The following is a 26,957-nucleotide window of genomic DNA, read 5'->3' on the forward strand; positions in this document are numbered from 1 at the left end:
TCAAATGGAGAGTACTTTGAAGGAGACTGGAGTTTAAGCATGTAAGAATAAATACATAATTTTTAATAAATTCTGGGGCTTTTTGGATCCCTCCTTGTAACAAACACCGTCAGAGCCATGGTTGATCCATCCTACACCAAATTCAAACCATGAGTCATTTGTAGGACTGACCCCATTCCATGGAACTCTTAGGAGTTGCGTCCTAGCTGGGCTCAGTGGCTCACACCTATAATCCCAGGACTTTGGGAGGTCAAGGTGAGAGGATTGCCTGAGTCCATGGGTTCGAGACTAGCCTGGGCAACTTGGTGAGACCTCATCTCTACAATAAATCAAAAAATTAGCCAGACATGGTGGCGCATGTAGTTCTAGCTACTTGGAAGGCTGCAGTTCTAGCTACTTGGAAGGCTGAGGCAGAAGGATCACCTGAGCCCAGCAGGTCGAGGCTGCAATGGCCGAGAGTGTGCCATTGCCCTCCAACCTGGGTGACAGAGTAAGACTTCAACTCAAAAAAAAAAAAAAAAAAAGAGTTGAGTTCTTTTAGTAATAAAGCATGAACTTGTGTCCTTGGTTCCAAAAGGCTAGGCTAGCTTTTGGAGGTGGTCTAAAAGAAAGAAGTAAATGGTTTTATTTCTAAGCTTCTATTTCTTACATGTATTTGGGCCAGGTGTGTAATAAAGTTTCACTAAATGTGTGTTGACAAGCCAAGTGGAGCTCTCACACTGGTCACCTCACAGAAATGAAGAAGTCACAAGTTCAGAATGTGACTGTGATTCCCCAGATAAGGTGCTTTGCCTGCATAGTTGAAGACGACCCAAGAAATTCCAACAAAAGTGCATCGCTTGCTCCAGAAATGGAAGTGTTCCATTTTTAAGGACATGAAAGAAACAAGTAAATGATTCGCAGCCTTCAGTCTCTGGGATGATCAAGAAACCCCAAATTATGACGACATTAAGCCTTTAAGTGAGAATTAAGAATCCTCTGCAAAATCTTTGAGCAAGTTAAAATTGTCATCCCTTGTGCTCCCAGGACAATAGAGTGAAAATAATTAAAGGATGGTTATTGTAATTCTGACAGCCTTCTTGATTTTGGAGATTGCTGTGGTTTGGATATGGTTTGAGTTTGTCCCACCAAAATCCACATTGAAATTTGATTCCCAATGTGGTGATGTTGGGAGGTGGGGTATAATGGGCGGTGTTTGTGTCATGGGGTGGATCCCTCATGAGAATGGCTTGGTGCTGTTCTCACAGTAGTGAGTTCTCACTCTTGTGAGACTAGATTAATTATCATGGAATAGATGAGGTCTCATGGGAATGGATTTTTTTGTTGTTGTTTGTTTTTGAGTTGGAGTGTCCTGAGGCTAGAATGCGGTGGCACAATTACGACTCACTGCAGCCTCGAACTCCAGGGCTCAGGAGACTTTTGCCTCAGCCTCCCAAATAGCTGAGACTACAGGAATACACACCACCAAGCCTGGGTGATTTTTTGATTTTTTTTTTTTTGTAGAGATGAGGTCTCACTATGTTGCCTAGGCTGGTCTCGAACTCCTGATATCAAGCAATCCTCCCACTTCAGCATCCCAAGCTCTGGGATTACAGGCGTGAACCATCACGCCCAGTCTGTGAGTGGATTGTTATAAAGCCAGGACATCCCTTGGGTTTTCTCTGTCTTCACACGAGTCTACTTTCCCTTTGACCTTCTCCATCACATTCCAATCTAGCACCAGAAACTGAGCACACTGGTGCCGTGCTTTTCATACTTCCCAACCTGCAGAAACAGCTAAATAAACCTCTTTTCTTTATAAATTACCCTGCCTCAGACATTCTGTTATAGCAACAAAACAGACTAAGACAGAGGTGATCTTCAGTCTCTGTGCTGAGTCCTCCTGCTTCTCTATTAGGAATGCTCCAGTTATGTACTTGTTTAATTCAACAGAATAAAAGGTCAAAATGTGCCATCTGGGGGCAGCTAATGTTTCTTGAGAGTGGTTTTGATGAATTAAATGTTCAATGGTAGGAATAAGATTTTCCTTCTTGTAGGGAATGGCTTTTCTCAGCTAGACGATGAAATTGCCTAGTACTAGAAAAGTATAGTAATATAATATGTTAAATGGAAAAATCAGTATAAACTTTGGCTTTTAAAAAGATGTATTTGGCCGGGTGTGGTGGCTCAAGCCTGTAATCCCAGCACTTTGAGAGGCTGAGATGAGGGGATTGCCTGAGCCCACGGGTTCAAGACCAGCCTGGGCAACTTGGTGAGACCTCATCTCTACAGTAAATCAAAAAATTAGCTGGGTGTGGTAGCCTGTGCCTGTAGTTCCGGCTACTTGGAAGGCTGAAGCAGAAGGATCACCACAGCCCAGCTGGTCAACGCTGGGGTGGCTGTGAGCGTGCCCACTGCATTCCAGTCTGGGCGACGGAGTGAGACTCCAACTCAAAAAATAAAAATAAAAAATAAAAAGATGTATTTTCTAGCTCTGTTGCTCTTAAATTTGGTCCCATGGCAACAGCAATACACCACAACTTTTGGTCTCTAGTACTTTTCTCCACCAAAAGGTGAAGGACTTCTGGAGAGCATCTGATTCCATGTCTTGGGGCAAGAAAAATCAGGGTGGGTTTGGAGCCTCATGTCTCTCCAAAAGCACGAGTGTCTTTCTGATGCCAGAGCAGCATCAAAGAGACTGCTTAAACGGTCTCCCCATGTGAAATTGAGCCTAATTAGAACAATTTGAATTTATGAAAGCCCATGAGCTTATGACACCCTGAAAAATAATAACATAAATTTTACAAAAGGTGATGTCATACAAAAGAAGAATGGTCATAAGATGTATATTTTTATGTACTGATTTTAATAAATGAGAAAGCATGCATGTGTGTGTTTTCTTTCATTAAGTCTACGCCTATTTATCTTGTATGGACTATACTTTCTATCTGTGTGAGTAAAACCATTTAATACAATACTATGAAAAAGTTCCAGAAACTTGTAGAGACTACTGAAAAAGACAAGAAGCATTACTTTCCCCAATGATCACATATAACAACAGAGAAAATGGGGTTTAATAGTCCCTTCAGGTGGTCACACAGAAGATGCAAAAAAAAAAAGGCTCAGTAGAGACAGACGAGCAGAATGTCCTAAAGAGGAAAACTAATTATGTATCTCCATAGTATTTCAATTTCTTGATGGTCTTACTAGTCATAGTGAAAGACTAAGAAAAAGTAAATATGATTTTTAATAATACACTTAGTAACAGTCCAAGTTAATATATCACCTGATCCAAAAGAAAAAAACACTCCCCAGACAGGCCAAGATTACGAGATGTGAGTTATCCACTAAACTTCTATCAGAACACAGGACCTGAAGGCTTCTTTTTAGTCAGCCAGGCTAGGGTGCAGTAGCACAATCATCGCTTACTGCAGCCTCGACCTCCGGGGCTCAAGTGATCCTCCCACATCAACCTCCTGAGTAGCTGGGACTGCAGATGTGACAACATGCCTGGTCTTTTTTTTTTTTTTTTGTCAAGACGGGTCTCATTATGTTGGCCAGGCTTATCTTGAACTCCTGGCCTCAAGCAATCCTTCGACCTCAGCTACCCAAAGTGCAGGAATTACTTGCATGAGCCACTGCTCCCAGCCTTGAGGGCTTCTTAGGTGAGTCAAACCTGAGCCCTGGAAAATGGGCACTGAGTTTTTCGTTTATAATAAGTCTTCACTTACTAGCTCAGTAAAACTTTTCAAGATCATTTTTAGCCTATGCTTTAGTTTTTGCAACTTAGTGTCTTTCTTCAAAATGGTTTAATTGTTTTTTTAATTTTTAATTTTTATTTTTTTACAGATGGGATCTTGCGACATTGCCCAGCCTGCAGTTGCAATGGCTATTCACAGGTATAATTATAGCTCACTACAGTCTTGAACTCTTGGCCTTGAGCAATCTTTCTACCTCAGCTCCCTGAGTAGCTGGGACTACAGGTATTTTAAATGGTTTACTTTTTCTCTTATTTACATATTTATTATTATTATTATTATTATTATTTTTTTTTTTTTTTTTTGAGGCAGAGTCTCACTCTGTCACCCAGGTTGGAGTACAGTGGCATGATCATGGCTCACTGCAGTCTTCTGGGCTCAGGCAATCCTTCCGCCTCAGTCTCCCAAGCAGCTGGGACTACAGCACACACTACCATGCCTGGACAGATTTTTTTTTTTGTAAAGACAAGATCTCACTGTGTTGCCCAGGCTGGTCTTGGACTCCTGGGCTCAAGCAATCTTCCTTCCTCGGTTTTCCAAAATGCTGGGATTACAGGATTGAGCCACCATGCCCGGTCATGGTTTTGGGGTTTTTTTGTTTGTTTGTTTGTTTTGAGTCAGAGTCTCACTCTGTCACCTAGGCTGGAGTGCAGTGGCACACTCACGGCCACCACAGCCACAACCTGCTGGACTCAGGTGATACTTCCGCCTCAGTTTTCCAAGTAGCTAGAACTACAGGTGTGCAACACCACAACTGGCTAGTTTTTTTAATTTATTGTAGAGATGAGGTCTCGCCAAGTTGCCCAGGCTTGTCTCAGACCCCTAAGGTTAGGCAATCCTCTCACCTCCACCTCCCAAAGTGTTGGGATTCCAGGCATGAGCCACCGCACCCAGCTAAGAATTGTGTTTTAAAAACAAATTCTAGAGTTAATTTAGAACATTATTTCTTTGTAAACCACATGTCCATTCACTGAAAGGAGACAGCTTATGATGACTCTTTAAGAAAGCATGCTTACACTTGCCTTTTATAGCTGCACATGTAAGCCCGTGTAATATGAATCACTGCAGAAACATGTACTAATAATGTATTCTCAATATTTGCTTATAAACAAATGTTTTTCCATCAAACTCTTCTATTCCCTGAATAAAAAGAGTTTATGATTCATCTTTAAAAAGAAAGAGAAAAAAAGAAAGGAAGGGAGGGAGGGAGGGAGGGAAGGAGAGAGAGAGAGAGAGACAGACAGACTTTTGTCCTTTTACCTCCAAAGGTCGAATTTTATAAGTTGAAAACCACTTTAACAGCTAGTGAAGTTAGATAACTATATTGCAATAAGCTGTAACGTTTAATCTTAATAGCATTAACCATTAAATATATGTTAATCTATTACATTTCTTGGATGTTCACGAAACTTTTAAAAACATTTTCTCAGGCAGACAAATCACATTGCCTCCACGGACTTTTGACTTGTGTTGTGCCTTTAAAAACTATATGTGTGTGCAGAAAAACATATACTGCGCTGACAATGTTTCATCTGTTGGGTTAACCAAGCACGTTGCCAGTAGTAAACGCTGTTTATATTAACTTTGGGAAGCAGTCACCATCATGGAAAACAAAAATACAACTAACTCACAAAAATAAATATATAATCCTTTAGTGTAATATAGTAGGTTCATACCACAAAGAGAAGAGAAATGTGAAAAGAGGCACATCTAGTGATATTCTGTACCTTATACAGAACTTGCTGTGGCTAAATCTGTCATTATACAGGCTGAGAATTGTAATCAGCCTAGGTCCTATGCTGGGCCATTTCAACACTAGGAATTCTGTACTCAGAGCCACTAAAAATGGGTTCTTGTGTAATAGCATCCAGAGGGAAGCTCAGTTTAGAAGGCATTGACAGGACTCGTGTCTAAATCAAGAGCTCACAAATCTCTGGAACTGACCAAGCTAAAGGAAAGATTATTTGTTTTCCATAGATATGACCTGCAATCTGGTGGCAGGGTAGCACCTTAGGAATTCTGAAATGAAGAACCTGAGTGTTAACGTGTCCTTGTCTTCATGCATTTCAATTGTACTGATTTCAAGTAACCATGCTTAATGTGTGTGTGCTGCAACCATGGTCATCGTTGTGGTGAATCAACTCTGTATTCGCTGATTCCACACTTTTAGAAACCTCAAAAGTTCTTGTTTGAGTCCAGACTGGCTTTAAAAGATTGTCTTTCTGGCCAGGCACAGTGGCTCACGCCTGTAATCTCAGCACTTTGGGAGGCCGAGGTGAGTGGATTGCCTGAGCCTGCGGGTTTGAACCAACCTGGGCAACCTGGTGAGACCTCATTTCTCACAATAAATCAAAATTAGCTGGGTGTGGTAGCGCACGCCTGTAGTTCTGGCTACTTGGAAGGCTGAGGTAGAAGGATTGTTGGAGCCCAGCAGGTCGATACTGGGGTGGCCGTGAGTGTGACACTGCACTCCAGTCTGGGCGACAGAGTGAGACTTCAACTCAAAAGAAAATGAAACAAAACAAAAAAAAGATTGTGAAGTGTATACATAACCTTTCTGGAACAAATGCATCATAAAAAGCCAAGTTCTCCTGTACCTCAACTATCCTAAAAATCTCAGGTTACAAAGACTCGGGGTATAAGTATCACAAAGACATGGCTTGTAAGGGGAAGAGGGAAAACTGGTCAGAAGGTTTTGAGTCATTATTACTCCTAAGAAAATAATTTCTGGAGCATCAGGGTGATGGTGTCCAGTGAATCACAAACTTTGGTACAAATTAGGATCATAAAGAAATTGTGTAAAAGGTACATATGTCTGTGTTCCATCTCTAGAAATAATTTCTGTAGGTCTTAGAGGTAGGGGTGTGGACAAGAAGAAAAACCAGGTATCTGCATTAACCAGGCAATTTGGATACCAGCAAAATCTGAGAACCACTAAAAAGAGGATTACTCAATTCTATATCTCCCAAATCCCAATCACTCAACGGTCTTCTTTTAGTTTTGATGTTTGCATAGTATTTTCTCATGGAAATGCTTGTGTTGAATCTGTCATGATTAGAGTAAAATTCTTCCAGATGTCTGAAGTTCCATTATCTTCACATTCTTCCCATCTCTTCTAATGCTCTGACATAGGTCTATGGAAAACTAAGAGAATAGAAACAAATGTGCTTTTGGAAGATGTGTTAACCCAGATGCACCAAGAAGTGGATGCCAAGATAGGATTAAACGTGCAAGAATTTTATTAAGGAGAATGAAGTGGAGAGGGCCAAGAGAATCGGGGGAAGCACTCAAGTCACATGCCAGTCTGACTCTGAATAGAGAGAGAGAATCTTGAGTGAAGATATCTTAGACCTCCATGAGGTCTAAAGAAGGTTCAGCAAAGCCAGCAAGAAGTCCTCAAGCCAAAACTGGCCGCCACAGGAGTCTCTTGCCTCCTAGGAACAGGTCTGCCTTAGAATTCCTTCTGCGCAGTCATAGGCTGGGAGCAGCCTGAGGGAACTGTGACCTCAGAGCAAAGGATGCCACAGCTGGACTCTTGTTCCATGGCACTCCCTACATTTGGAAGTCTGTGAGACACATTCTCATGGTCTCCACAGAAGAGTTCAGCTCTGGTCAATAGATTGAGAAAAGAGAAATGGAGAGTATATGATAAATATTATATGCCAATTACTTTCATCAGTAATAAGACAATTCCCAACATGGTGAGTAGTAAACATTTTTTTTTAATTAAAGAAAATCATTCTAGTGTTTCCTTAATCTTTCTCCTCTCCTTCCCCTCTTCCTCCTCCTCACCCCTCAACTCTCATGTTAGGATTTGGAGAAGTGCCTAGTATACATTTGTTTATTCAGTTTAGCTCCACATTCCCTGTCAACTTTTATTCTCGGATATTCCCCACCATCAATCCAGCCTCTTCTCAGTCCACTGAGCACACCATCCACATTGCTTTCTCTGTGTCTGGGTTTCTGCTGACTCTGCCAATCTGGAATGACCCTCCATCAAGCCAACGCCTCCGTACTGGCTGGACAGATCTTTATTGCTGTTTCTGTTGTTTCCTCAGCATCCAGCACCTTACTAGGATATATCTAATCCTTACCTAGAGCTTCCATTCCACCTGGTGTCTATTTACCCTCTGCTTTAGGAAAAAGAACTCTCAAACCATGTTTTTCTTCTGTTCTCATGCCATCTCAACACAGAAGACTTCTGTAACCAAAGGTCGCCAAAGATCATACCAAGCAGTGGACACCCACTGGGGATCCTCTAATTCAATTCTGTCACTGTCTACATGGAGACAGTGTTAGATCCCACAGGGTGAGAGCTCAGTCCCACAAGACTCCCCTCAACCCTTCTCCACCCCACCTCCAGACACCAGTCACAACTCTTGACCTGCAGAACTTTTGACCCACTTGTTTCAAGTTGGGGGTCTCATGACCCCTCTTGGGGTTCAAAATTATTTTGCTAGAGTGGTTCACAGAACTCAAGGAAGCATTATGTTTACTAGTTTATTAATATAAAGTATATTACAAAGAATATAGATGAAGAGATACATTGGGTGTAGTGTGAGGAAAGGGGCATGCCACCCTTCAGGAAATTCATGGTCAGCTATCCAGAAGCCCTTCGAAGCCTGTCCTTTGAGTTGTTTTTTTTTTTTTTTTGAGTCCGAGTCTCACTCTGTCGCCCAGACTGGAGTGCAGTGGCCGCTCCCGGCCACCGCAGCCTCGACCTGCTGGGCTCCGGCGATCCTTCCGCCTCAGCCTTCCGAGTAGCTGGAACTACAGGCGCGCGCTACCACGTCCGGCTAATTTTTTGATTTATTGTAGAGATGAGGTCTCGCCAAGTTGCCCAGGTGGGTCTCGAACCTGCGGGCTCAGGCAATCCACTCACCTCAGCCTCCCAAAGGCGTGGGATTACAGGCTGAGCCACCGAGCCCGGCATCCTTTGAATTTTTAATGGAGACTTCATTAAATAAGCATGATTGACAACCATGTATAAATGTGATTGGACGAAAAGCACATGATCTAAACCCAGCAAGGCCTGCCCAGACTTTCCTTTCTCTAGGGCATGGAGCTGGACCCTCTCTGAAATGAGGGTCTTTTGACCCACAATCAGATGCAGTCCCGCCTTCGACAGGTGAAAGAAGGGCAGGAGAAGGTCAGAGAGAGAGAGTCTGTTTCCCGAGGCCTGCTTCTGAGGCCTAAAGCACTACAACATTCTAACAAAATACTGTAACAAGGGGTATTGGAGTTATGAGCCAGGAACCATGGACCAAAACCCATATCTACACCATAACACCACACCCTCCAATGACAGTGCTTATCATTTCAGTATGAAATTTCCAAAACACTTTACAAAGTGGCTAAACATAACTTATGTCCCAGGGTTTCCCAGTAGAAGTCTAGACAGTTCGCCCTCACTTTGCACCATTCCTATATACATGAATTTCAGTTACCACAGTTTTGTCAAAGAGCGACAGTCATCTGCAGAGGCATAGAGAATGATATAATGGACACTGGAGACTCAGAAAGGGAGGTGGCAAGGGGTGGGGGAACAAAAAAATCACCTTACAGGTAAAACATATACAGTTGGGAGTGGTGGGTACACTTAAAATCCCAGACTTTGTCACTATACAGTGCACCCATGTAACCAAAAACTATTTGAACCCCCAAAAGCTATTGAAATAAAGGAAAAAAGAAAATAAAATTATAACAGTTCCTCAACAACATGGTTCAGATTTCAATTTTTTTCTTCCTTTGAGTCTCACTGTGTTGCCCAGGCTGGAGTGGAGTGGCATGATCATGGCTACTTCAGGCTCCACCTCTTGGGCTCAGGTGATCCTTCTGCCTCAGTCCCCTAAGTAGCTGGGACTTCAAGGGGCACCACCACACCAGGCTAATTTTTTTTTTTTTTTGAGATAGGTCTTGCTATGTTACCTAGGCTAGTTTTGAACTCCTGAGCTCAAGCAATCCTCCTACCTCTATCTCTCAAAGTGCTGGGACTGGGAGTGCTGGGATTGCAGGTGTGAGCCACGGCGCCCAGCCAAATTACAATTTTATGCCTTACAATATGGAGTAAAGGATTGCATATGTTTCAAACTTTGCTGCTAGATCTTCAGTCCACAAATCACTACATAGATAACAGAAGAGCACTGTGAGCAGTGACCAATCACATCACTTCTTTCCAAGTCTATGCATTATTAGTTAGAGCACATCCTTTATCAGTTCATCTACAGACAGCAAGATGTGGAGTTGTGTTGCCTTCTTGTCTTCCTGAGATAAGCCCATACGATGCTTTACAAAATGAGTAAGAGAAAGAGAGAAGTGGCCAGCAAAGATGAAAGCAGAACAAAGGTACAAAAGTGATAATTCTGAAAGTGAAATTTGAAAGTGAAATAGAATACATGAGTTATAGAGGACAGAGCTGGCCCTGGGAATGGTGACTCTGCTGCTAGTTAGAGCCAGAAGAATTTGGTTAAGGCAACTAAAAGAAGTGTTAGATCAGGCCAGCTGAGGGTATGGATGTCTGGTGTGATCCAGTGCTGCGTGAAAAAAGCAAAGAATTGCACAGAAGTTAGATTAGAAATTACAGTTTATTTAGCAAGTAAATTAGAGAGAGAGAGGAGAGATTCACCTCCTCTAGACAGGGAAAGAGGCCAAAGCTAAGAAACATGGCGGCGGTAGCTCAGACACACCAGAGTTTTGCGGATATCCCAGAGTTTAGCAAAGCAATGGCGATTGGCCACTCCTAGTTGAATGCTTCTAAACTTTCCCCTTGATAAGGTAAGATCTGCTCCATGTCATCACAAAGGTGTAGGAAAGCATAGGTATTGACATCAGGAGATGGACAGCAGGCAGATGGGTGGCTTAGTCACATGATTGCTGCCATGGTGTGGGATCTGTCTGTCAAGTAGGTCATGAAGGACTGATTAGGTTAACTTGGGTCTTAGGGGTGGAGGCAAATACTTGAACTAGAAAGGCTAATTAGAACAAAACAAGCTAGGGATAAGGGTTGTAAAACAATCATCAAAAGCTACCTCTGAGAAACAGGTTCTGTTCTTGACTAGTGATTAAAGGATAAGTTAAGTGAACTGCTAGAAAAACATATTTAAGCAATATTAACATGGCCGCTCATTGGGTAAATTGAACCCATGTTATGATGTCCTTTCAATAAGGAAAGAGGATGTGACAAAAAGGATGAAGATACCCTAGAGGCAAAAAGCTTCACACTAAAGGGAACTCGTGGAGACACTGAATGATACTTGAAAGCACAAAGAACTGTCAAAACCTGATCCTAACTTAGAAAGGCATATAACAACGAAAATGATGCTCACTCCATGTTGTAAGTTGCATGACAAGAAAGAGACAAGCACTATACAACTGTTCTTCATAAACTTTTTACAAAGAAATATAACATGCTAATGTGCAATGTTTCCAAAGTTTTAAATTATAATGTACTTAATATTATTTTACTATATTTTCATTTCTCTATACCTTTATACATAACAGTTTTTAATATTTTGAAAAATTTTAGGCCAGGCTCAGTGGCTCAGCCTGTAATCCCAGCACTTTGGGAGGCCGAGGCGAGTGGATTGTCTGAGCCTGCGGGTTGGAGACCCACCTGGGCAACTTGGCGAAACCTCGTCTCTACAATAAATCAAAAATTAGCTGGGCATGGTAGAGTGCACCTGTAGTTCTGGCTACTTTGAAGGCAGAGGCAGAAGGATCGCCGGAGCCCAGCAGGTTGAGGCTGCAGTGGCCGGGAGTGTGCCATTGCACTCCAGCCTGGGCGACACAGTAAGACCCCAACTCAAAAAAAAAAAAAAAAGAAAAAGAAAAATGTTTAAAGGTCATGAGACAATCCTATTTTTTCCCATTATTAAGATCTCTCAGCCGGGCTCGGTGGCTCAGCCTGTAATCCCGCACTTTGGGAGGCTGAGGTGAGTGGATTGCCTGAGTCCGCGAGTTCAAGACCCACCTGGGCAACTTGGTGAGACCTCATCTCTACAATAAATCAAAAAATTAGCCGGGTGTGGTAGCACGCACTTGTAGTTCCAGCTGTTTGGAAGGCTGAGGCAGAAGGATCGCCGGAGCCCAGCAGGTCGAGGCTGTGATGGCCAGGAGCGGCCACTGCACTCCAGTCTGGGTGACAGAGTGAGACTCCAACTCAAAAAAAAAAAAAAAAAAAAAAGATCTCTCTCTCTGAGTTTACCTTACACAGTCATTTTCACAGTGCTGCACTACTATGCAAAGCAAGGACTGTCTATACACATTTTAAAATGTCAAATTGGGCCTGACATGATAGCTCACGCCTGTTAGCCCAGTACTTTGTGAGGCCAAGGCAGGAGGTTCGCTCGAAGCCAGGAGTTTAAGACCAACCTGATTAATATAGCAAGACTCTATCTTTATAAAAAGAATAAAATAAAAATAAATTGGCCTGGCATGGTGGTATGCGCCTGTAGTCCTAGCTGTTTGGGAGGATGGCTTGAGCCCAGAGATCAAGGCTGCAGTGAAGTATGTTCACACCACTGCACTCCAACCTGGGCAACAGAGCTAGATCCTACTCAAAGAAGAAAAAAAGGGGGGGTGAGTGAAAAGGGTAAAAATGCCTGGCAACAAAATCATAGAAACTCATATCCTACTGGTAGTCTCTTCTAGTTAACTAAAACACACTGCTTTGTCTACCATATTATAAACACTCAGCTTTGAAGTTTTCTATTCAAGGAAACAACTGTTATTAAATGTTGTTGGGAGCAGAAACCATTACAAAGCCCAGATGTTTGACAGAAAAACACAACTATTTATTCAACATCAGAAAAATTGCCCCTGAATATATTTTACTGCACACAACATTTGAGAGTTGTTGCTTTATATCAAATTTCCAATTCTCCTTTTCCTAATAAAGTTTAATATGTATGTACAGTCACCAAAATCTAATGCAATAGGGAAGGATTTTCCTTACCTTAAATTGGGAAGTTGCAATCGTCAACGATTTGGTCTTCTCGCCATGTGTTCTTCGTCCTCTACTGTGCCTCCCGTGGAACCTGACTCCCTAAATTTCATCTTCAGGTTTGGCTGCTCACCAAGCCAATATTGCTATACCAGCTTGGATGGGCCCATGACACTTCATTCTCTACATGTCTAAAATCCATATCTTTATTCTTAAAACTCCACTCCCAACTTACTTATTTCCTTGAATTATAGATTTTCAAAAGTTTTGTCTACTTGAATTCCAAAACTTAGAGTTAAAAACTCCTCTCTCTTCCTTGTGCATAATATACCTTTTTTTTTTTGAGTTGGAGTCTCACTCTATCGCCCAGGCTATAGTGCAGTGACACGCTCATGACCACCGCAGCCTCCACCTGCTGGGCTCAGGCGATCCTTCCACCTCAGCCTTCCAAGTAGCTGGGACTACAGGTGTGCGCCATCACACTCAGCTAATTTTTTGATTTAGTGTAGAGATGAGGTCTCGCCAAGTTGCCTAGGCTGGTCTCGAACCAGGCTGGGCTCAGGCAATCCTCTCACCTCGGTTTCCCAAAGTATTGGGATTATAGGATTAGCCACCACACCCGCCATAATATACCTTTAAGAATATTTGTTTGGCCAGGCCCAGTAGCTCATGCCTGTAATCCTAGCACTTTGGGAGACCAAGGCAGAAAGATTGCTTGAGCCTAGGAGTTCAAGACCAGCCTGGGCAGTATAGTGAGACCTCATCTCTACAAAAAAATAAAAAAATTAGACAAGTGTGGTGGTGGCGATGAGCTGTGACCGTGCAACTGCACTCCAGCCTGGGTGACAGAGTACGATCGCAGCTTAAAAAACAAAAATAAAAACAAACAAACAAAATATTGATTGGTGGATTAATGTAAACTAATTAATTAAACAGGACAATTAATTAAATGGCACTAAAGTTTTGCAGGCAGTCATATTTACATGTGTGTACAGATATACCTACTTATGTAAATGAATATATGAGAAGTGGATTGTGGATTGTTCTCATGGTTTAAAGGAAGAGTTAATTAAAGAGAAGATCTTTCTATTTACTGTGACAAATGGGGATTTGCTTTCTATTTACTGTGACTGGGGATCTGCTTCTTTTAGCCTCGCCACTATGGTATGAAAATTTGATGACACTCCACAAGGGTATGGGGAACCCCAGATCGCCAGGGTATGTGTGGCCATGAAAATGTGTAATCGTGACTATATCACTGCTCTGGTCTCCCAATGTGGGCATCACTCACTCCTGGAAAGTGGCCTGGGCTGAACTCTCTTCCCACTTTCCACACTACCTCACTCTGTCTGTTGTGGGAGGAATTGGAAGTTATGTTTTCACAGAAATGGGTGGTTACATTTTCACAGCTTGGCAAACAAGGTGAATGACAATTCCATATATACAGAAGTCCCTCTTCTTATCAAGAGACAAATACAACCATCTCTAAGGGAATCCTAAGTGACACTGCACAGCTGACTGGTGTGGCAGCTGTGGGGCAGAGATGTGTTTTCCTCTGGACCAGCTTTACTGGTTTCTAAGAGGGTAGAAGAGTTGCTAAACATGGGACAGCTTAAAGGTGAATGCTGGAAAAATGAGTGAGGGACATGGGACTGTGGTGGCGTGAAAAACAAGACCATCAGGTAATGCGATGGACAAAACTATGTCCCCTTAAGTTCACATATTAAAGGCCTAACCCCCGAACCTCAGGATATGACCGCACTTGGAGAGAGGGACTTTGATGAGGTGATTAAGCTAAATTAAGATGATGGAGTTAGATTACAATGAGACTCTAATCCAATCTGATTGGTGTCCTTATAAGAAGAGAAAATTTGGACAAAGACACCAGGAATATGCACACAGAAAAAAGACCATCTGTGAGGAAAGGAGGGAGGTCTTAGAAAAAACCAAACTGCCAACACCTGCCAACTGCAGCCTCCAGGACTATGAGAAAGTAAATTTCTGTTGTTTAAGCCTCCCAGTCTGTGGTATTTTATCATAGCAGCCCTAGTAAACTAATACCGGTAGATGGGCTATCAGAGGGCTTTGTAGACCACAGTTAAATGGAAAATGTTCCTGAAAATAAGGAGTGGGAAGAACTCTCAAGGTCAGCAAAAACAAGGAAAGTCTGAGAAACTTCATAGTCAAGAGGAGCCTAAGGATATATGATGACTACTTGTGATGTATCCCGAATAGGATCCTGGAACAGAAAAAGGACATTAGGTAAAAACTAAGGGCATATAAATAAAGCATGGATGTTAGTAATAATTTATCATTATACATTTATTAACTGTGACAAATTAACCATATTAATGTAAGAGGTTAGTAAAAGGGAAACCGGGTATTGGGTACCTAGGGACTCTCTGGAACTTATACTAAGGATAGGAAATACCAAAGTATTTTTCCTGCTCTCACTCACTGCTCAACACAACCCTTCTGACACCAGGTGTATGAGTTTCCTCCCCTCCCACCACACACCAAGCAATTCTGTAGCAGACACCAGTTGGGTGTCCTCTAATTCAACTCAATTCTGACACTACCTGGAAACAGCATCAGATGCCATAAGACTGCCTCCCACTTCAGATGCCAACTGCAAGTAGTGGGTTGTCATCTGTACTTCCAACTAACCGGGGTAGCCACAAACCTTGAGGGAGTGCCATTCATTTGCTAAGACAGTTCACAGAACTCAGGTAAACACTTTACTTATATTTACCCATTTGTGATAAAGGATGTCACAAAGGATATAGATGACCAACCAGTGGACGAGATGCACAGGGCAAGACATGTGAGAAGGGGTGCAGAGTTTCCCTCTAGGCACTCCCGTGTGTTCAGCTATTGGGGAGCTCCCCAACCCTGTCCTTTTGGGGTTTTAGGGTGGCTTCATCATGTAGTCATGATTAATTAAATCATTGGCCATCAGTGATCAACCTAACCTTCAGCCCCTATTTCTTCCTGGAAGGTTGAGGGATGAGGCTGCAAGTTCTAGGCCTCTAATCTTGTGTTCTTTCTAGAGACACTGAAGCTCCAGTCATCTCTTATCAGCATATAACAGACACATCACTTCTGAGATTCCAAGAGTTTTAGGTGTTGTGTGCCAGGAAATAGATGAAGGTCAAATACATATTTCACAATATCACAACTAGCTTCACAATTCATCTGTAAATCTAAAACTAAAAATATATATTTTTTAAGTAATGGGAAGCATTTGTATAAAATTCTAGGACACCATAGCAACAGAAAGCCAATCAGTAATTGACTGGGGGAGGAGGTAGGGAGAGGAGACCAACTGCAAAGGGACTGTTGGTGGGCGCAGGGATGGGGCTGTTGTTCTATATCTTGATTGTGGTGGTGGTGATGTGATTGTATACAATTACCAGAATTCATCAAACACCGTAAAATGTGTGAAATTTACTGTGTTTATATATATCTTAGTAAAGGAGGAAAGAGTAATGAGAAAATGTTGCAAGTCTTTAAAATGGTTTGTAAGCATTTGTGGAAAATTGTTTTAGCAGCAGTATAGAGAATGGGATGAGGTCAGCAAGGAGGAGTTTGCAGAAATCCAGACAAGAATAGGCCAGAGTCTGGCAAAGAGCTGGTAGATGAAGTGGAGGCAAACAGGACTTCAAACTACACTGGAGAGAGGTTAGGAGGGTTACCATAGCTGTCACTCCCTGAGTGCCCAGATCCACGTCCCACTTAATTCTCCTAATTTCTGAGAAGGAGAGGGAATAATCCCTGCATCACAAGGAAGAATTGACTCAGAGAAGTGCAGTCTTCCTAATGCTGAGGGAGTAGCCAGGAGGGACATCACACCTGGTCACATGTAGACTGCTGCCAGGTCTCAGGATCCTTCTTTTCCTGTTAGAATTCACCTCGTGGATTTTCAGGTCTTAAACTCTTCCTTGGGCATATTTGCTTATATTGTAGTATGTGTTAGTTACATAAAATATTTCTGGATTAGTTACAAGGAGTCTTCCATTTTAGTGCTGATAAACCATAAATCTCAGAGATTAATTAGCAAAGTGTTCATCGTCCTTAAGACCTGTACCACATCTCACATCCACATTCAGGGAAAAGAAACAAAAAAATGACCAAGTCAGACACTAGTAATAGTTTGTTTTAAAAAACACCTGGGTTTTTTTTTGTTTTTTTTTTAATTAGAGTCCCACTCTGTTGCCCAGGCTGGAGTGCAGTGGCACGCTCACGGCCATCCCAGCGTTGACCTGCTGGGCCCCAGCAATTCTCCTCAGCATTCCAAGTAGCCGGAACTACAGGCACTCGCTATCACACCCGGCTAATTTGTGATTTATTGTAGAGACGAGGGCTTGCCAAGTTTCCAGGACTGGTCTCGAACCCGCGGGCTCAGGGAATCCACTCACTTCAGCCTCCCAAAGTGCTGGGATTACAGGCTGAGCCACCAAGCCCAGCCACATCTGATCATTTAAGATCTCAGATTTCATGCTTCTCTGGACCTCCCAGAGTGTCTAGCACTGTTCATCCTCCTTACATGAAGTACAATAATTACTTCTTGATTTACTATTCTAGACAAGAGTATTATTTGTTCAATGTAGGAAAAAAAGAGATGTTTCTCAAAGTAGAGCAGACTTTAACAATAACCACAGAAGTTATTTTTTAAGAGATGCCACTGGGCTGTTCTTTCTATAGATCAACCTGGGCTGCTTTGCCTATAGAGCAGACAACTCTCTTGTTTCAATAAATTTACTTTTATTTTCCAACTGAAACCCCAGCAAAGTATGTAGGCTGCTTTGCCTATGGATTGTTTCTTTAATAAACTTACTTTTTAGAGAGAGAGAGAGAGAGAGAGAGAACTGTAAGAACGAAATATCTCAAGGGAAATGGAACCTATTACTCCCATTCACATTTGTTGACAAATAAAATGCACCTGTGCACACACATGACTGAGGGGGCCACTTCTTGGATGAATGTGGAATGGATCCCACATTTTCTGGATGCGTATTTATCTAAATATTTGTTTTCAAGCCTGCATGCCTCACGAGAGTATGTGTGTTATTTACCATAGTTGCATGCTTAGGAATCAATAGACAGCTGTTAATTGAGTGCACTTGGTGCTGGGTATTGAGGCAGGCATTTTATCTCACTGAACCTTCTTAATAGCCCAATGGATAAGAATCATTCCTGCTAGACAGATGAGTAAACCTGAGAGCTTTAGTGACTTGCTCAAGATCCACAGCAGGCTACACCAAACAGGAATCTGAAATCAGAGCTACATAGCCCTGGAAGCCTGGGTTCTTCTCATTGATTAGAGCAGAGAACCATGCAAGAACCACACACATACCAAACGCTCTGCTATCCTACTCTTCCCTCTCCTTAAAAAATGAATCCAGTCAGGTGCAGTGGCTCATGTCTACAATCCCAGCATTTTGAGAGGTTGAAGCAGGAGGATGTCTTTCTTTTTTTGAGTCGGGGTCTCCCTCTGTCACACAGGCTGGAGTGCAGTGGCACAATCATGGTTCATTGCAGCCTTGACTTCCTGGGTTCAGACGATACTTCTGCCTCAGCCTCCCGAGTAGCTGGGACTACAGGCACAGGCCACCAAGCCTGGCTATTTTTTTTTATTGTTTATAGAAATGAGGTCTTTCTATGTTGCCCAGGCTGCTCTCAAACTCCTGGGCTCAAGCAATCCTCCCACTTTGGCCTCCCAAAATGTTGGGATTACAGGCATGAACCATGGTGCCTAGCCAAGAATGTTCTATAATGATATGTAAATCAGATATGCCTGATGTCTTTACCTTGTAAGATTTCACTTCCCTTTATGTTGAAATATGAATAGTCTGAAACTCTATCCTACATAACTGATAAAGTCCAGTATTGTTATGAATAATGATTAACTTTTATTGAATACTTATTATGTGTCAGGTACTTTGATCTTAGTTTAAACAAGAACACACAGAATACACATATACATCTGCAAGAATAAATTAATAATCTTCAAGGACAGCAAAGAACTAACTGTATTTAAGAAAGAAACATTATCCTAAATAAATCATAATTTTCAGGGCTGTCACTCCCACAGTGAAGACAAGTATTTGATATATTATGCAGAACAGTATAGCTTTTCATTATCTTGGATCTTTTTGTTACAAAATAGGATCTTTCTCTACCAAAAAGTTCAGGAACATGTTTTTCCAAAAGCCGGAAAACAAGGGAACAGTCTGCCCTCAGAGATAAATTTAAACCTCCTCTTCTGGCAACATGAAGCTAAGTGTTTGAAATTATAATTTTCTCACAGTTTTAAGGCTCTCAGGACCCAGACAATCAGGAGAAAATTATCTGAGCCTCCTTCCCTCCAGTTGGGCTAGAACGTTAGCTGAATTTACCCCCTACCAAGAAGGGCTTTGTAGTTCTAGTTTATTTCATTCTTCATTTTTTTAATAGGAAATTACTTTAAATATAAAAATTTATTTGGACAAAGGAAGGAAATCAGGGGTATCCAAATAGGAAAAGAGGAAGTCAAGTTATCCCTCTTTGCAGACTACATGATGCTATACCTCGAAAACCCAAGAGAATCTGTCAAAAACCTCCTTGCACTTTGCTTTGATAAAGGAATTTGGTAAAGTCTCAGGGTAGAAGATAAATGTGCAAAAGACAGTCACATTCCTATACACCAACAATAATTGATCAAAAACCCAAATAAAAAGCACAATCCCATTCACAACAGCCACAAAAAAAAAAAAAGAAAAAAAAAAAAAGAGAAAGAAAGGAATACCCTGGTATCTTCCTAACCAAAGAAGTGAAAGACCTTTACAACAAAAACTACAAAACACTGGTCAAAGAAATCAAAGATGACACAAACAAATGGAAGAATATTCCATGCTCATGGACTGGAAGAATCAACATTGTTAAGATGTCCATCCTGCCCAAGGCAATCTACAGATTTAACACAATACCCATTAAAATTACCAGCATCATTCTTCTCAGATCTGGAAAGAACAATACAGGAATTCATACGGAAACATAAATGACCACTAATAGCCAAAACAATTCTCAGAAAGAAAAAAAAAAAGCAAAGTGGGAGGTATCACACTCCCAGACGTTAAACTTTATTATAAGGCTATAATAATCAAAACAACTTGGTATTGGTATAAGAACAGGCATTTAGACCAATGGAACAGGAGAGAGATTGTGGAAGCAAAACCTCAATTTCTCAACCAAACATCTCTGACAAAGCCTCCACTAACAACCACTGGGGAAAGGAGAACTTAGTAAATGGTGCTGGGAAAACTGGCTGACCACATGCAGAAGGTTAAAACAAGACCCCTACCTATCACCATACACAAAAATCAACTCCAAATGGATCACAGACCTAAACGTATAACCTCAAACTATAGGAACCTTAGAAAATGTAGGAGACACCTTTATGGAAATTGAAACTGGCAACCAATTCCTGATCAAAACCCCAAGTGCCCATGCCATAAGAGTTAAGATAGACAAGTGGGAGCTCATCAAACTGAAAAGCTTCAGCAAAGCCAAAAAAACCATCAAGAGAGAGGGGAGACAGCCCACAGACTGGGAAAAAATATTTGCCAACTGTATATCTGACAAAGGCCTAACATCTAGAATCTAAAGGAACTCAAATGTGCTAAAAAAAGGAAAAAACAAATAGCCCCATCACAAAGTGGGCAAAAAATATGAATAGACACTTCTCAAAAGAAGACATACGAGCATCCAACAGATACATGAAAAATGCTCAATTTCACTAATTGTCAAAGAAATGCAAATTAAAACCACAGTGAGGCGGGCTTGGTGGCTCAGCCTGTAATCCCGCGCCTTGGGAGGCTGAGGTGAGTGAATTGCTTGAGTCCGCGGGTTTGAGACCCACCTGGGCAACTTGGCGAGACCTCATCTCTACAATAAATCAAAAATTAGCTGGGCGTGGTAGAGCGCACCTGTAGTTCCAGCTACTCAGCAGGCTGAGGCAGAAGGATCGCCGGAGCCCAGCAGGTCGAGGCTGCGGTGACCGGGAGCGGCCACTGCACTCCAGTCTGGGCGACCGAGTGAGACTCCAACTCAAAAAAAAAACAAACCAAAAAAACACACTGAGATATCACCTAACTCCAGTCAAGATGGCCCTCATCAATAACGCAAAAAACAACAGATGCTGGAGAGGATGCGGAGAAAAGGGAACTCTTCTGCACTGTTGGTGGGATTGTAAACTAGTACAGCCTCTGTGGAAAACAATGTGGCAATTCCCAAAAGATCTAAAAATCGACCTTCCATATGATCCCGCAATCCCCCTGCTGGGAACGTACCCAGAGGAGCTCAAGTTACTCTATGAAAAAGATATCTGCACACGCATGTTTATTGCACATTATTCACAATAGCAAAAACATGGAACCAACTATGCTGCCCATTGAAAGAGGACTGGATTTTTAAAATGTGGTACATATACACAATGGAATGTTACACAGCCATAAAGAAGGACAAAATTATGAACTTCACAGCAACTTGGATGGGCTTAGAGTTTATAATACTGAGTGATCTATCACAGAAACAAAAGACTAAGTACCACATGTTCTCACTCATAAGCGGACCTTGAACAATTATCATAATACTATAAGAAAGGGATCAGCAGTTGTGGGAAACTGCCCGGGGTGGCAAGGAGGCACACCTCATCAACAAGGGTACCTGCATAATGAACATTAGTATACCTAACCCTGAATTGTACTCCACATTTTTAAAGTAAAAAATTAAAATGCATAAAACCCCAGCTGAAAAAAAAGTGATATACAACTGAAAATTTCCATTGTGATAACAGTAAAATGATATGCTTACTATGAAATTATAGTAATTTTTAAAGGATAGTGTTTTATTTAGGGAAAAGTTTACACATGTCTACAATGTAATTGGAAGCGCATCAAAAAGAAAGTAGATTAGTGGATGGATCACATGATGGAGAGCTGGCTGGCTACATGACAAAGAAAGGACAGTGAGATATTAATTGTAGGATCTAGGTGGTGGGTTTACAGGTGATCACATAAAATCCTTTTGACTTTGCTGTAAGTTTTTACATTTATAGGGTGAAGGAATATACAACTAGATCAATAGAATCTTAGAGAGCCCAGGAACATTTTTATGAATATATGGGATCTTGGTGTATGACAACAGCATTTTAAAGTAGTGGGAAATGATGAATGATTTAATAAATGGTGCTGGGAAGAGTCTCTCTCTAAAAATTTAGATTTTTGCCTCAACCAGCCTTAAGTCTAGTCTTTTCCACTGAATTGAAAGTTCCATGAGATTAGAGTCTAGGTCTATATTTTTCCTATTGTAACCCCATGACCTGGGGTGGTCAATAAATAATTGACAAATGAAGAGTATTGTATATGAATGAAGACTTTGGTACTGGAAGACACTCTGTGGAGTTGTAGGATCCCTGCAATCTGTGCTGCTGCCGTATGTGTATGTGCAAAAAGAGATAAAAAATTCTATTGTAAGCTTAACCAGGTCTTACATACATTTTCTCCATAGCTCTGAAAAAAGAGAGCAAGTAAGATTTGGCAAGAGATACTTTGAACTACTTTCACATATTGATTTGAAGATTTTTGTAGTCAGGACACACATTGTACTTTGATTCTGGTAAGTCATGTGTTTATTCTCAGCACACCGATCATAAAATGAAAACGCTGCATTTGAATTATACATACCGTACTTAGAGTTTCCATTTTGACAGCTAAATCAATCAAAATGTGTTTTGTTCCATTTTATCATAAACATTGGTATATGCATTTTAGTATAGTTGAATTTTTTTTTGTCTACTAAGTCTTAAAAGTCAAAGGGATAAACTAAATAAAAGTACTCTCTAGATTGTTAGTTTTCCTCTAGTATAATATAAGGTAAAGTGGAAACTTTGCAAATATCCTAGGTATACTGTGTATTATACAGACTGTGGATTACACAGACAATTAATATAAAAAAAATATACTTTCCACCGAAAGACGAGGAACCTACTTTGTCTTTACTTTGATAAACCATATGTGTAACACAGTAACTGTTCCCTTTATTTTATTTGTTTTATTTTTATATGCAGTTTTTAAAGCAATTTCTTTATTTTATGATACATCAATTTAAATACCTTTTAGAGTAAGTCAAAGAAGATGAAGTGTGACCCAACAAGAAATACTTACTAATAAAGATTATTCCCACCTAAACGCTTTTTGTTGTTGTTGTTGTTGTTGATCTGAATGAAGTGTACCATGTCTTTCTTTTAGTGGTTTCCTCATTCACTAATAGTAAAGTCAACTCTTTAATTCATGAGCAACAGCACTACTAACTGCAAATGTACTGAGTACAAATCACTTTCAGAAACATCGAACAATCACATCCATTTTAATGTTGTGAATAAAAGGTCTGACGCCTAATAGGTTTCATCTAGCAAGCGAGCTATTATAACACAATTTTACTGTCAGCTCTATTCAATTATAACCCACAGATGATATAAAGTTCCGGATCTCGGAAACAAAAACCAGAGCTCTTATAAAGATTGTGTATATATATCTTTGTATAGTAAATAACTTAATAATTACCTTGAGCATCTGTACAGCTGAAAACCAAGGGTGAGGCTGCAGCTGTTTTGATTAAGGTAGTAGTACACTTCTTCAAAAGGCTTACCTGGAATAGACATGCTACAACATGATCACAATTAGGAGCAGAGAAACTTCACCATCCTGATGCAAAGGGTCTATTTTAGTCCAGTCTACAACTAAGATGTCTATGACAAAATATCAGACTATGCTTTTACATCACACTCCAGGGCCTCCAAAATAAGAGAGAAAATGTCATTACGTTTCTAAACAGGCTTTCTAATCTTCTAATCTTGTGGAGTGACAGTAGTGAACAGAACTGAAAGGGAGGTGGTCAGTGATCATACATCAAGGTTCAAGATTCCAAAGGTTCAACATTAAGAAACACATCTAGAAAGTTTACTGTGCCTACCAGTTTAAAATATTGGAAGTACCTGAACTCTGGGAAGATGTTAACTGAAAATGAACTTCAAGTTGTTTGCCTTTCACTGAAGCTATTCAGCTGCTTGATTTTGGTTTTCTTTCATTTGTTGTTGTTTTCTCTTTTTGAGTCAGAGTGTCACTCTGTCACACAGGCTAGAGTGCAATGACATGATCATGGTTCACCATAGCCTCGACTTCCTGGGCTCAGGCAGTCCTTCCACCTCAGCCTCCTAAGTAACTGGGACTACAGGCGTTGCCACCATTCCTGGCTTTTTTTTTTTTTTTTTTTTTTTTTGGTAGAGTTAAGATCTTGCTATATTGCCCAGTCAGGTTTCGAACTCCTGGGCTCAAGCAGTCCTCCCAATTCAGCCTCCCAAAGTGCTGGGATTACAGGAGGGAGCCACAGCGCCCAGCCTCGTTTTGTTTTTGATAAAGAAAAGCAGTTGTTAAAAGGACACAGACTGACAGTTCTTACTATATTAGAAAGCAAGATTTCACAGAAATAGGCGTTATAAAGTCTTCCCAACAGTCCTGAAACATTGGTGTAGTGGGTACTGTGATGTGCCACCCAGACTCCCAAATCCCCCACTCTTGACTGAGGCTGATGGTAGCTCACAGCCTCTCTGGACCTTCCACAAAAGGGAGCTGCTTCACCTAAAATTGCCTGCTTCCTCTGGAGCAGCCAGCCTCCTATAATTAGTCCTTTGTCTCAATTAGAGAGCCATCCTTGCTGCACAACTTTCCCATAAAGTCAGCTGAGGCCTCTGTTCCAACTGCATCACAGTCCAATGTCTCTGTTTAATCATGCTTCCCTTGTTCCCTTGTAGGTGAATTGACAGCTTTCCCCAAGCTAACTGCCTGTAAGCAAATTTCTGCCTCAGAGACTTTTCCCCATCAGATTCAGCCTAAGACACATGGCAAAATTCTTTGGTACAATTAAAGATAACCATTTTTATGTCATTGTTGCTTGTTTTTTTGTTTGTTTGTTTGTTTTTGAGGTGGAGTTTCACTCTGTTGTCTAGGCTGGAGTGCAGTGGCACCATCATGGATCACTGCAGGCTTGACCACCTGGACTCAGGGGATCTTTCTCCATTAGCCTCCTGAGTACCTGAGACTACAGGAGCATGCCACCACACCCAGCTAATTTTTTTTATTTTTTCTGTAGAGACAAGGTCTCACTATGTTGCCTAGGCCGGTAAGTTTTGTTTATTGAAATAAGCTTGCCAAATCACAGTCAATATTTGAATAAATAGAAGAGACTCTTCAGTTTCTACTTTTCCAATTATATCCATTCTCCTTATAATATAATTATTAATCTTGGGTGATTAGCTGCATAAGAATGAAATCCTGGTCATTGAAGGAAGACGCTATACCCTGTCAAACCATGGTATATCCAGCCCAATATTCTGCATATGAGAAGCAGATTTTGTAAAAGTTCTTGACAGTTATCACTGATATCAATTTCAAATTGTTAGGAAGCTTTTCCAAAATATCCATTCTTTGCACTATCATGGCACTGCTTTTATAGAACCCATCTCTAAGATTTATATTTGTTCTAACTTCATCATTAGAGTTTTGGTCTTCTTCAATGGGAAGCTGTTCATATTTGTTTCCTATCAGCTTTCAAGTAGAGCCTGGTAACTAATAGGCACTCAATGAATTCCAATTTCAATCAGTATAGAGGATTTATTAGCACTTATGAGATCCTGAGTAAACATTGTTGGAGAAAATGAGTCACTGTCACTACCCTCAAGGAACTTATACTCTTGAAGTAACGATGTACTTAGGTAGACATCAAGACATAAACTATGGCCAATTAAGTTTGGTAGGTCAGCCAGGCACAGTGGCTCACGCCTGTAAACCTAGCACTTTGGGAGGCCAAGGTGGGAGCATTGCTTAAGCCTAGGAGTTTGAGTCTATGTAACATAGCAAAATCTCATTGCTACAAAAAATAAAAAAGTTAGCCGGGTGTGGTGGTGTGCACCTTTAGCCCCAGTTACTCAGGAGGCTGAGGTGGGAGAATCACTTGAGCCTGGGAGTTAGAGGCTACAGTGATCTGTGATTGTGCCATTGCACTCCAACCTGGATGATAGAGTGAGACTCCAATGCAAAAAAAAAAAAAAGTATGTGTGTGTGTGTGTGTGCGCACACACACATATATATAGTATTCACAATTATCTTTGCTCCTCCACTGAAACACCACTAAAATAACAGTAAAGAAATACATAGGCCAAAGTGAGTGGATTGCCTGAGCCCGCGGGTTCGAGACCCGCCTGGGCAGCAAGACCTCATCTCTACAATAAATCAAAAAATCAGCTGGGCATGGTAGCGCATGCCTGTAATTCCGGCTACTCAGAAGGCTGAGGTGGAAGGATTGCCGGAGCCCAGCAGGCGAGGCTGCGGTGGCCAGGAGCGGCCACTGCACTCCAGTCTGGGCAACCAAGTGAGACTCCAACTCAAAAAAAAAAAAAAAGAAATACACAAGTCCTAAAGCCACAAATGTAAAGGAACCTTGAAAAAAAAAACATCAGCAAACAGGATTTCAGCAAAATATTGGAAATGTGTAGCTGCCTAAATAGTCTAGAGAATGTTAAAACCTAAGCTTGCAGGACAGAAAATCGAGAAGTAAGTCAATTCTCTATATAGAATTCCAGAAAACTCAGGAAATGTAGACACCAGGAGGTGAATTTAGAGCTGAAAATAGGAAGGTTTAAAGTTTATATGAAGAGCTATTGAAATGCGATCCCCCCTTTCCCCACCAAAAGTGCTGGAAGATTGTCACCTCCAGTAGCACAACAGAAGGAAGGAAGCTCACTCTCCAGAGAAGTTGAACTAGAGAAGTTGTGGATTCAGGGACACCAGACACAGCTGAAGAGGGGTGAGCCAGGCACGGTGGCTCAAACCCGTAATCCCAGCACTTTGGGAGGCCAAGGCAAGAGGACTGCCTGAGCTCAAGGGTTCGAGACCAGCCTGGGCAACTTGGTGAGATCTTGTCTCTACAGTAAATAAAAAAATTAGCTGAGAGTGGTAATGCACACTTGCAGTTCCAGCTACCTGAAAGGCTGAGGTGGAAGGATCGCCTGAGCCCAGCAGGTTGAGGCTGCGGTGACTGTGAGTGTGTCACTGCACTCCAGCTTGGGCGAGAAAGTGATACTCCAGCTCAAAAAAAAATAAAAAAGAAAAGAAAAGAAAACAGAGGAATAAAGTCTACAAACTACATGCTCAAATTGCCCAACCCCACTCACCTCATAGAAA

General features: G+C 41.3%; 1 pseudogene; it reads right to left on the minus strand.

Moving 5' to 3' along the window:
- The window catches only part of LOC103266622, a 40,272-nt pseudogene extending 16,892 nt beyond the window's left edge, over positions 1–23,380 (minus strand).
- Positions 23,381–26,957: the final 3,577 nt, after the last annotated feature.

Source organism: Carlito syrichta, unplaced genomic scaffold, assembly GCF_000164805.1.
Source record: "Carlito syrichta isolate Samal-C Ts95f unplaced genomic scaffold, Tarsius_syrichta-2.0.1 Scaffold307249, whole genome shotgun sequence".
NCBI classification, from domain to species: Eukaryota; Metazoa; Chordata; class Mammalia; order Primates; family Tarsiidae; genus Carlito; species Carlito syrichta.